Genomic DNA, 12,077 nt, shown 5'->3' with positions numbered 1-12,077 from the left:
TAAAAAAGGAATTATTATTATTACTCATAAAAGGATTACATTTCAAGCCATGTAAAAATGAGAGCCAAAACATATTTTGAAGGCATAGTGAGTCATCCAAGGCTGAAGTCCTTAACTCTTGAGCTCCCCTAACATTCCCCCCGTTTGTTTTTCTCTTATTCCTATAATATCAGTTTACAAATGAAAACAACATAAGACATATTAGTGGTGGTGTTGCAATTCATCTAAAACAGTTTTAGTAGAGTTGACAAAAGTTTCACATTTTCCAGCTGGGGCTACATTAGCCTTTTTAAAGAAAACATTTCCCTATTTATCTTTGCAGGGGGGTACAAACACCTACAAGACATAAAATAAAAGTTTGTTTGACAGAGGTTCCAGTTCACTTTTCTTCTAGTTGCCTCACTGGAGATCCTGTCCTCCAAGTATTGACTAGCACCTTATCTCCACGCTCAAAGGAATATAGCAAACCTGTGGGGGAGAGGTCTCTAATACCGCTAAGGTTGTTAATCAGAGCTGAGATCTGACTTAAATGTTGTACATAGTTATTTACTGCACATCTTGATCTATGTACATGTCTCCCATTCCAGTCATAGCCTGAAATGGTCACCTCTACATGATTTCATAAGGACTCAATTGAATCCCATTTTGAGGAGCCACCCTTATCCTGAGCAGGGCAATAGGTAAAACTTGATCCCAATGGAGATGAGTTTCTTGACTCAGTTTAGCTACATTTTTCTTCAAAGTGTGATTTATCTTCTCTACCTTCCCAGAAGCCTGAGGTCTCCACGTCATGTGGAGTCTCCCCTTGATTCCTAAAACTTTATTAACCTTCCATGTAATTTCTGAAACAAAAGCAGGGCCATTATTGCTCTGGATGCTGCCAAGTAGGCTTTCATTATTTCTGAGAATTTCTTAGTTCTATAAGAAAGGCCTCTACACATCCTAAAAAAGGTATCAACAAAGACTCAACTATTTCTGTCTTCAGACCTTCGCATCTGGGTAAAGCCTACTTTCCAGTCCTGAAACAGGCACTGCCCTTGGTGTAGCTTCCATTCTTTTTTCTGATGGGGATCTGTCTTAGGAGTGTTCTTCTGGCACACATGGCTTTAGAGATTCCAGGACCTGTGAGCTCTTAGCTTTCTCTAAGTCTGCAGTCAAATATTCAGGGTCGAATTGTGACAAGTCTAAAACAGGTACCAAAGGCATTATAAATGTCCCTTTAGCAGCCTCTTTCACTGTTCAATCGGCCATACTGTTTCCTTTAGCCACTTCAGTGTCCTCTTTTTGATGTCCAGGGTGGTGCATCACTGCCACCTGCAGAGGTACCTGGACAGCTTCTAATAATTTTAAGTTTTCTGCTGCATGCTTAATTTCCTCTTTACTGGAGGGTAATAGTCCTCTTTCCTTCCAGATCAAACCACGTGCATGCAAATTTAGGAAAGTGTACCTCAAACTGGTATACATATTCCCTCTCTTTTCCTATGACAATTCCAATGCCCTCATCAGTGCAATCAAGGGTCCCAGAGGTAAGGCCTTGGTCTCTAATGCATCCTCAAGAATCACAACTGCATATCTCGCCTTTCTGTTTCCTTTATCCATATAACTGCTTCCAACTGAATATAGTGTCCAGTCTGCCTCTCCTAGAGGATGGTCCTGTAAATCAATTCTGCTAGAATAAACTCCATAAATTAGTTTAGCACAACCATACATTAATGTGGCTGAGTCAGGCTCCAGGAGAAGGGAGGCAGTATTTAACTCACAGTTTTGCATTGCTTGATACCTGCCCATTTTTCCAGCAGTGATTCACAAATTTCCTTTTTCCTCTAGCAGGCTCAACACTTGGTGGGGTACATAAATGGTGATAAGCTGTCCCAAGGAAAATTTTTCAGCTTCCTGTAAAAACTCACAGAGGTTGCCATAACTCTTAAGCAGGCTGGCCACTCCTGGACAGTGCGATCTAGTTTCTTTGACAAGCCAGGTTAGACTCCTTCTGCCAGGTTCATGCAGGAACCCAAGAAATCTGACTGATTGTTGGCAAATCTGGGCCTTCTCTGCTTATATGTTGTAGCCACAAAATGCCAAATGGTTCAAGGTTGCTATAGTATTAGTTAAATGATACATCTATATATTGTAACAGAGCTCCTCCTTCTATTTTTAGATCCTTTTTAAGTCCTGGTTCAGGGTCTCCCCCAAAATCATGAGGAAGTTCTTGAACCCTTTGTGGTAAGACCATCCAGCCATACTGAGCCTTGACCTGAGATTCTGGGTTCTGTCATTCAAAAACAAACAATGACTCAGAGTCTTGGTCAGCTGGGATGCAGAAGAAAGCATCTTTTAATTCTAACACTGAATTTCAGAGGCTATCCCTGGTACACTGTTCTGTACACTGTCATTTATGGCCTTTAAATCTTGCATTGTACAGGGAATGGCAGGGCTGATCGAGTCCATGCTACTGAAACTTCTGAATGTCTGGGCATATTCCTTCTAGGGCCTCCTTTTGCAAGGGATACTGTCCCTTATTGGGAGTCCCCACCCCTGGTTTGAGGTCAGCTTTAACAGGGGAGGCTTGCTTAGACTTCCCTGGACTTCCAGCAGCCCACACAATGAGCTTGACCTGATCCTCAACTTCCTTTAGCCAGGGTTGTTTTCCTCCTTCCCAGTTTCGTAAGAAACTGCTGGGCATGTTCTGGAGGGGCCTGTAGGTGGAGCTGTTGTTTTCCTGGATAGAAAGTGATTGGAGCATGAAGTTTTGACAACAAATCCCTTCCCAGAAGAGAAAAACTGTATCTCCCACAGCACATCTAATGGCTTCAACTTCCAGAAATTCTAGTTACATTGTAGCTAGATGTCTATTGATCACGGAATATGTTGTTCTGGTATCAATCGAAGAAGCTCTACAATGTGTCCCCCACACTGCTAGCTTTACCTGAGTTCTCAGACTCTGACCTCTCTTCCCTTTGCTTGGGGCATTCATTTTTCTGGTGCCCTTTTCCCTTACAATATGATTGCCCTGCCCTGGTAAGGGCTTCTCATCCACCAAATTTGGATTCTTGATGAGTTCCAGGTGGAGTGACCAGTTCAGACTCACCTCCTTCAGCTCCCTGAGCCAAGTTAGGAGGACGGTCCCCCAGGGCTGGAGGGGCTGTGGGAGCCCTGACCATGCTCACAGCAGCCATCCTGATCTTCTTGGTCCATCTCTTCTGATCTGCTATCTGCCACAGTCAATTCTTTTTGCACTGGACCATTTTCCTATTTCCCTGGCCTTTGACAAAACAACTCTAATTGCAGTATAGGACAGTAGTTTAAAGATGCTGCCAGCAGCTAGCATTCTCCAGAGTCCAGACCATACACAAACTGAGCAGTATTACAATAAACATAGGTTTATAAGCATAAGTTGACCCATCAGCCAAAACTCACTCCAAAAGTGCTGCTTCCTAGGATGGAGGCTCCCCCCACCATTCTATCAGACAGAGAACTCTGTAATTCAGAAGGAATTCGGCCCCAATGGCTGTTGCCCAGAATGAAGGCTTCCCATCCAGAAGCCTCCATCCAGAAGCACCTTAATTAAACCAGAAGACACATTTTCAACCAGACAGAGCTCTGCAATATACCAGACAGAGCTCTGAAAACCAGAAGGCACCTTAATTAACCTGGAACTGCAGTTCTAAACCAGAAAGCACAGTGATTCAATCGAAAGTGAAGCGGTGAGAGTGAAGGGGTGGGAGGGGGTGCCAAGAATTGGAGAAGCAGAGTCCCCAAGTGAAATCACTTGGCAGGTGTTAGGGAGTCTCCAAATTCTCATCCTGGGGCTCCCCAGTACAAGCAGTCAAGAGGATTCCCTGCCAAATACCAAGACTTACCCGAGGGTTCTAAAGTCTGTCCCACCAGGAAAGTTGGTGTTGATGCTGCCTGTCACTACCAGAAACAATAAGTAGAGACAAAGACTAAATCTTTATGGGTGCTTTATTCAGATGCCAGCAATGAGAGAAGATGGTGGGTTATGCACCCTTAAAAACAGTCTTAACATCTCATTTCAAACTCAAGCCAACCATTTTAAAATAAGAAGAAAGGATGGGTTAGGGGTTTGGAAAAAGGTTAATTGGATAGAAGGGTAGGTAAGGGGTTTGGAGAAAAAAGAGATAATTGGATAAGAGTTGCAGTCTGGTGGAAATTTTTCTGGTACTGTTTTATATGTTGACCAAAAATTCTTTAACTGCAGCATGGGCATTCCCTCCCTGGAACACAACGACACAGATACCATCCCTTTGGCCTGCAGACCCCCTGGGGTACAAAGGTTGAATTGCTTGTCGACCTCCTGGAGTTCCCTGGTCATGTGTTCCAGTTCATGGAACAACAGCCTTCCGCGTGCACTAGTCACTTAGGCTAAAATCTTTAACTCTCAAGTTACAGCTTTAATCACATAAGCCTATCAACTAAGGCAAAAATCTTTAACTGGTGTTCTTCTATAATAAAGAGTCTCCTTATTCTATTGGGCTCTCCCAGAGAATTAAGGATAATCTTCCCAGTCAAGGTCCTCAACTTGCAAAGTGATACAAGTTAACATTTACAAGTTTCATGGAGGGGCCAAGATTCCACACCAACATGTTTTGTTCTTTTCATATTTCTTCACTTGAAGTTTGTTAAGCTTTTTGCATTTGTGGGTTTATAGTTTCCCTTAAATATAGGGGAAAATGGACAAAAAGCCCATTTAGTTTTATCCATAAAATAAAAGATACATTTTTCATTTTCATCAATAACTTTTTTTATTTGCATATATTGAGTATGTTGGCTATCTCTCTTTATTGGCTTTTGGAGGCCAGGGGTGCTGCTAAACATCTTCCAGTGCACAAGACGGCCCCACAGCAAAGAATTATTTGGCCAAAATGTCAGTAGTACCAAGAAACTTCATAAGCCACTTTTGACACCTTTAATCAGTAATCAGTAACAGCACCTTCTCCATACCCTGCATGAATCTTTTTTGCATTTCTTTTTTTTTTAAGATTTTATTTATTTATTTTTAGAGAGGGAAGGGAGGGAGATAGAGAGAGAAACATCAATGTGTGCTTGCTGGGGGTCATGGCCTGTAACCCAGGCATGTGCCCTGGCGGGGAATCAAACCTGCAACACTTTGGTTCCCCGTGCTCAATCCACTGAGCTACGCCAGCCAGGGGTTCTTTTTTCCATTTCTGTTGTGTTTTTACCTTTCTTGAAATAATAAAGCATAATACATTGAAAATGTTGCCTATTTTCTTCCATCTTCAATATTAAATGGCTGCACAAAAATTCACCAATTTTGATAAGTTTTTTTTAACGCATGCTGATATGACAGCTGTCACAATACAATCCAACAAAATTGTTTTGAATGGAGTTAAGACAGCCAAGCACTACTAGAGCCATTGCACGGAAAAAGACTAAATGAACTTTTTGGCCAACCCAAAATTTCTTCAAAATTTGTTTTCCATTTTGTAGTCTACCTTTTCTGTTCTGACTCCACTACTTATGTATGAGACTGTTTGATAGGCTTCTTTGGCTAATTTATACTCTATTCCTTTTTTTTTTTTTGGTCTCCCCCCCAACCCCCGTTGATAGTTTCTACTGCTATGTCTTTAATTCCAATGATCTTTTTCCTGTTAGTGTCTAATTTGCTGTTAATCCATTCAGTGTATTTTTCATTTCAGCTACTGTATTTTCATCTCTAGAAATTCTATTTAGGTCTTTCTTATATCTTCAATTTTTTTCTTATTGTGTTCATATTTTCTTCTGCCTTCTTGAACATATAGAATATATTTGCAAGAGATATTTTAATATTTTGTCTGCTAATTCTAACATGATTAGAATTGATTTTTGATTTTCAAAACTCAATTGATTTTCCCTTAGATAAGGATTATTTGTCCTGCTTTTTGCATGCCTGGAAATTTTTTTTTTTATATTTTGAGTTTATTCTTCATTTAACTTTTAAAACACTACTATAGTTGAATATTAAAACAAAAACAATAGCAAGTAGTGAGCATATTATGATTACAGTCCTTCACTCATTTACTACTGTATATAAAATGCCAGCAGTGAGTATCATTCACTGGCCACATTAAGAGGTCTGACACTGAACACCACCCCTAGGATGATGTTCATCATCCTCATAAGCTTCTCCATTGTAATGGCGCCGTCTTTCTTGATTTGGATCAAAGTCCACCAGTTCTACCTGGTCCATTTCATCAGTCTCTTCTACTTCCTTCCTTTCAGGTAGGAGTTTTTCTAGCAAAGAGAGTTTATCAGGAGAGAGAAAGCCATTCTCAGGAAAGTTTACCTTAAATTCGATGATTAGGCGACCCTTTTCATACGGTCTACGGTAAATTGGCATGCCTTCATTTAGCACACACTTGATATCTCCATGCTTGACAATCTGGCCTGGATGAGAGGTGATGACTATGGTTCGGTTGTCAAGAGTAGCTATTGGCTTTTGGAAGCCACACAATGCTTCAACCTGCTGAATGTCCATACACATGAAAAGGTCTTCTCCTCGCCCAGTGAAAACAGTATGGTCCTTCTGGTCTAAAACAATGATAATATCTCCTGGCTCTAGTCCCGGTTCTTGGTCTCCTTCACCATGGAATGTTATCTTCTGGCCATCTTTCATGCCTTTGTCAATATGAACTTCTAGAATCTTCTTCTCTCGAACTATCTTCCTTCCATTGCAGCTTTTACATCTATCTTTAGGACTGATCCGTTCGCCGTGGCCCTGGCACTCCATGCACACAGATCGAATTTGCTAAACCATTCCAGGTCCTATCTGATGAATTCTTATTTGCATCCCAGTACCTCAGCAATTGGGACAGCACTCTACTGCTCCTTTCTTACCACCTCGGCCTTCACATTTGTCACAAATCACATTCTTTTGCAGAGCTAGTTTTCTGGTTGCACCATTATATAAATCTTCTAAGGTCACTGAGAGCTGATGCACAACATTTTTACCTCTCCTTTCCCTCTGCATCCTTCCTCCTCCTCCAAAAAACATATCAAAGATGTCCATGGGGGAGCCAAAACCACCACCTGCTCCACCTTCTTTAATCGCCTATTCTCCTCCTTTATCATATAATTCCCTTTTCTTTGCATCAGAGAGCACTTCGTAAGCTTGAGAAATCTGTTTAAACTTCTCTCCTTCATTTGGATTCTTATCCGGGTGGTACTTCAAGGCCAGCTTCCTGTAAGCCTTTTTCAATTCTTCCTGGGTGGCATTGGGTTTGACCCCCAAAACATCATAGTAAGTGGTTTCTTTCACCATTTTTGACAGCCGGTGAGCGGGCCGAGGCAGGTGTGGAGGAGCGGGAAAGAGCGCGTTACAGCGCGCAGCTCCGAAAGCTGCCGCTCCTCCGCTTCTCACCGAGTGTTCTGGAAAGTTCCCAGAAATTTTTGATTGAAGGTCAGATATTTTGAATTTTATGTTGCTGAGTGTTATATTTTGTTGTTTTCCTTTCACTATTGTTGGGCTTTGTTTAGAGACATAGTTAAGTCTCTTGAAATGAGTTTTGACCATTTTGAGGCTTGCTTTTAAGATCCGTCTTGTTTGGACCAGAAGAGCCTTTATCTAACCTAACTTGGCCCCACTTCTAAGGCAATAGCCCTTTTCAGTGTCTAACCAATATCTCACATACTAGGAAATCTTTTCATTTGGTCTGGTGTGTGAATATGACGTCCTCCTAGCTATGCATTAATTCCAGTAGTGTTTATGATGTTCATTCCTTTCTGTTGGTTCATCCTCTGGCTTTGGGTGGTTTCTTCATATGCATGCTTTAACTAATTTCTCAGCTGAAGCTGTGAGGAAATCTCTCTTCACCGCTGCCTCTTTTCCCAGTTTCCTTCTCTCCACTACCTTGCCGCAGAAATTCTGGCTACCTCAACTCCCTGAACTTTCAACTCATGAAACTGCTGGGCTCTGTTTTGGTTCCTTTACCTACACTATAGCCTCTCCAGGCAGTAAACCAGGGTAATAACAGGCTTCTTGAAGATTACAGCACTGCACTACCCATGTCTGATATTTGAAAACCATTATTTTATACACTTCATCTGATTTTTTAACTGTTGAAGGTGTGAGGGAAAATCCAGAACCTATTACTTCATCATGGCAGAAAGTTTTCAGTAATTTTTTAAGTATAAAAACAAATATATCTTAAACATACCTATTTATTTAACAAACCATTTAAAAGCACTTATACAGCCACCTGCTCAGAAAATATTTCTTTTTTTATTTTCTTTTTTTTAAGGTTTTATTTATTTATTTATTTTTTAGAGAGGGAAGAGAGGGAGATAGAGAGAGAGAGAGAGAGAGAAACATCAATGTGTGGTTGCTGGGGGTTATGGTCTGCAACCCAGGCATGTACCCTGACTGGGAATCAAACCTGGGACACTTTGGTTCCCAGCCCACGCTCAGTCCACTGAGCTACGCCAGCCAGGGTCACCTCCTCAGAAAATATTTCTTAACAGAGGCACTATGTCAGTACTGGCTTCTACTGTCCTTATCTCACCAATAGATGGGTCTGCTGGTCAAAGACCAATCTCAACTAAGGAGCAAAAAGACTACCAACAGCCTCATTCTTCCTCTCCAATCCAAAGAGATTCAGAATTTGAGCAGATGGCTCACAGCAGTCTCTTAACTTGCATCCTGCTACCCCTCAGGCAATCCAGTCCCCAGGGTTGAGTTTCCATGGTCCTGTCTGTTCACTGTGACCCTACCTGGCATGAATGAAGCTGACTGCACTAGAGCTGGGCCAATTAGTGATCAGAAATTGGGATAGAATCTATCTATCTACTTACCCTCTTCCCTACCTACCTACATACATACTTATCTAGAGAAAAGTTTGCAAAGCACAAAGGAGAATAAAGAGATTCAGAGTCTGTGTGGCTGGACTACAAGCTGGAGCTGGGAGCTAGGAGCTGCCACATTCTGTGTGGACCAAGATGAGTCATCCACAGGCACAGAGAGAAAAAAATGCAGCATATATATATATTGAGAAGCAGAGATGGCAGAACACAGCCTGAATTCCTTATGACTTTCCTGTTCTTCATTCCAATCCTTTCTTGAATTCCTGCCCTTGGGTCCAATGATATACTTCTTTGTGTTCTTCTCTTTTCCTAAAACTAGTTTGCAGAGACCTGTTACCTCCCACAGACCTGGAATTTGTGTTGCTCGGAGCCAATTACTGGGATTATACATTTTTCAGTTTCTTTGCTGCCTGTCAAATTTGGAAAACACCTATTGTCCTCTGACTGATGTTTTTTCTACCACTGTGTATTTTAGTTTCTAAGATTAGCTTTTTTCTCTGGTCCTGTCACTCTCTCTTACCCTTGCCAGCTTCTCCTGGGTCACTAAAGTCCTGCCCCAGACTTCAGTGATTGCAGCCCTTCTGCCTCGTCTGTGCACTGGCCTCCAGCATAAGGCCCTTCTGACTCAAGGACCTCCCATCCAGGACTCTTGGCTCCTGTGCGCCTGCCTGACAGGAATGTGATGAATCACACTGAGGAGGCTGCCACTCTTCCTACTTTCAAGGCCAGGCCCCAAGGTGACATAGATTTTCCTTCTGACATAACTTCTGGGGCAAAGCAGGCTGCCACGCTTTGTGATATTCTTCTTTCCAGTGCAGCCAAAGTCATGGGAGGAGTTTGGCAGAGAGGGAATGAGTATCATTCATCATGCCTCCCTGTTTCCCTCAAGAGAGCACCTAGCTAATGCCAACCTATATAAAAAGGTATAATCGAACACATTAATAATGAAGGCTGCATTATGCTATTTTCCAGGGTTGCAGACACACTGAAAGCTGGAACTTTCAGAATAAAAATGGACAAGTATTGCCTCCTATATCTTGAGTATGTATTATTATGAGAATTCTTTTTCCTTTCACACACCCATGTTTCTCAGCAGCTGACAATAAATTTGCTAAGTCCTGACATAAAACAATTTTTAGCAAGAAGGTGCATGAGGGAAGTTGTAGTGGGTTATTAAAGTAGAAGAGAAAAACCTAAATGTTGCTGAACTGGTAATAAATGAAACCTTAAAATGAGTAGTTAGATAGCCTAAGAGTACTGATTAGAGAAATAAAAAGGTTAGAAGATTCCATGTGAGTCTGGATTACAATTATTAAACTATTTCACAAATTTACCTACATTCAATAGATATGAACATTTTTTAAAGAAGAGAAGCATTTTATGTCTCTAGTGAGTTTCAGGCTTTTGTTTTTCATTTTATGAACTAAAAAGCCAAGATAAACTTTTGTCTTGTAATATGCATTACAATCCAAACAAGAAAGACATTAAAATTAAAAGTATATTATAACCAACTTTAAAAAATGAATACTTAACTTCAATTTCCACTTAACAGAAAGAAAAAGCAGCCAAGGACATGAATAAATGATGCACAGAAGACTAAATACAAATACAAATAAATGCTGTATATGAAAATATGTCCAACTTTTTAACAAAGATGCAAACTGATATCGCAACATGGTACTGTTTTGTCTCCATCACATCAAAAAAAGATAAAATTGTAAAAAGATAATATTTGATGCTAGTAAAGATACAATGAAATAGTTGCTCATATATTGCTGATGAGAGTGTAAATTGATACAATTTACACTCTCAGAATAAATTTGGCAACAGGTATAAAGAATATTAAACATGTTCATTCCTTTTGACCCATGATTTTCTCTTCAGAGATTCTATTCTGGGAAATAATCTTAGCTATGGGCTAGGATTTATGTGCAAAAGTGGTTATAACAGCAAACTATATAAAATATTTTGTGTCAGAATAATTTTAGGTCTCAGTACCAGAAATTCTTACAGTAGCTGACTTAAATGAAGAGAAAATCTATTTTATATAACAGGGAGTACAGAGGAGGAGGTAGGCTTTAGGGATCCTGAATACCGCAAACAAGCTAGGTTTCACTCATTTTTCCTGCAGTTTTCAGACCTGGCAAAAAGTAAGATGGCTGTACATCACAGTTCACAATGTCTCCAAGAAGAAGAGAGACCATTTCTTCTCATGGCCGTGTCTTAGCTAGGAGGAAATTGCCCCGCATCTTCTGTTAGAACTTCCCTTCACATTGGTGGCTAGAAGTGGCCATATGCCATTTCTGAACCAATCACTGGGAAAGAGAATTGTATTATTTTTAGACTGATCAGGTCCACTCCTGAAGCTCATGGTGGAATTATTTCTTTTTGAGGTGCACAGTTCCATGAAGGAAGAGTTTATCTCTGAACAAACAATTGTACTTTTTGGAAGACAGAAAGGGCAACCAAAATCTCATATTATACATACATCTAAACACATTAAACTAGCAGTTTAGTAAAATAAGGTATGGTACATTCATGCTGTGTAGTGGATGATGGTCTGGGAATTGTAAATGCTGTGTTTAAAGAATGCTTAACATAGGAAACTTTACATGCTATAATGTTATCTTAGTCTGCTAGGGCTGCCATAACAAAATGCCACAAACTGGGTGGGTTAAACAATGAAAATTTATTTCTCACAGTCCTGGAGGCTGTGAATTCCAACATTAAGGTGCTGGCTAAATCAGCTCCTCATGTGAGCTCCCTTTCTGGCTTATAGATGGCTGCCTTCTTGCTGTGTCCTCACAAGGCCACACAAGAGAACAAGCTCTCTGGTGTCTCACCCTATAAGGGAGCTAATATCATCATGAAGGCCCCACCCTCATTATCTTCAAATATCACCACACTGGGAACATGAACATTCCATCCATAACGAATGTTATGTCAAAGAAGATTAGAAAACTACATACACATTATATCTATATAATACGCATGCATACATGTTAGTATATAAAGAAAGAAAGAGCAAAGAAATGACAAAACGTTAGCTGTGGGTATCTCTGTATTAAAAAAATTATTGGTGATTTTCATTGTTTTCTCTATTTTTTTCTGTTGTTTTTTTTTTTATCTTTTTCTACATAGGTACACGTAGAAAAGAATAACAGTAATTTTATTCAAAAAAATTCCACTCATCTTTGAGGTTAATGGCAGCTCTAATTTTAGAAAAGTCAATCCTCTACTTCTAATTACTCACTGTGTGT

At 40.3% G+C, this 12,077-nt stretch overlaps 1 pseudogene; it reads right to left on the bottom strand.

Moving 5' to 3' along the window:
• Positions 1-5,915: 5,915 nt before the first annotated feature.
• LOC114501742 lies at positions 5,916-7,394 on the bottom strand (annotated as a pseudogene).
• Positions 7,395-12,077: the final 4,683 nt, after the last annotated feature.

Source organism: Phyllostomus discolor, chromosome 3 (genome assembly GCF_004126475.2).
Source record: "Phyllostomus discolor isolate MPI-MPIP mPhyDis1 chromosome 3, mPhyDis1.pri.v3, whole genome shotgun sequence".
In the NCBI taxonomy this organism is placed as follows: domain Eukaryota; kingdom Metazoa; phylum Chordata; class Mammalia; order Chiroptera; family Phyllostomidae; genus Phyllostomus; species Phyllostomus discolor.
The sequence above is the reverse complement of the archived record's forward strand: the minus strand, read 5'-3'. Positions and strand labels throughout refer to the sequence as shown.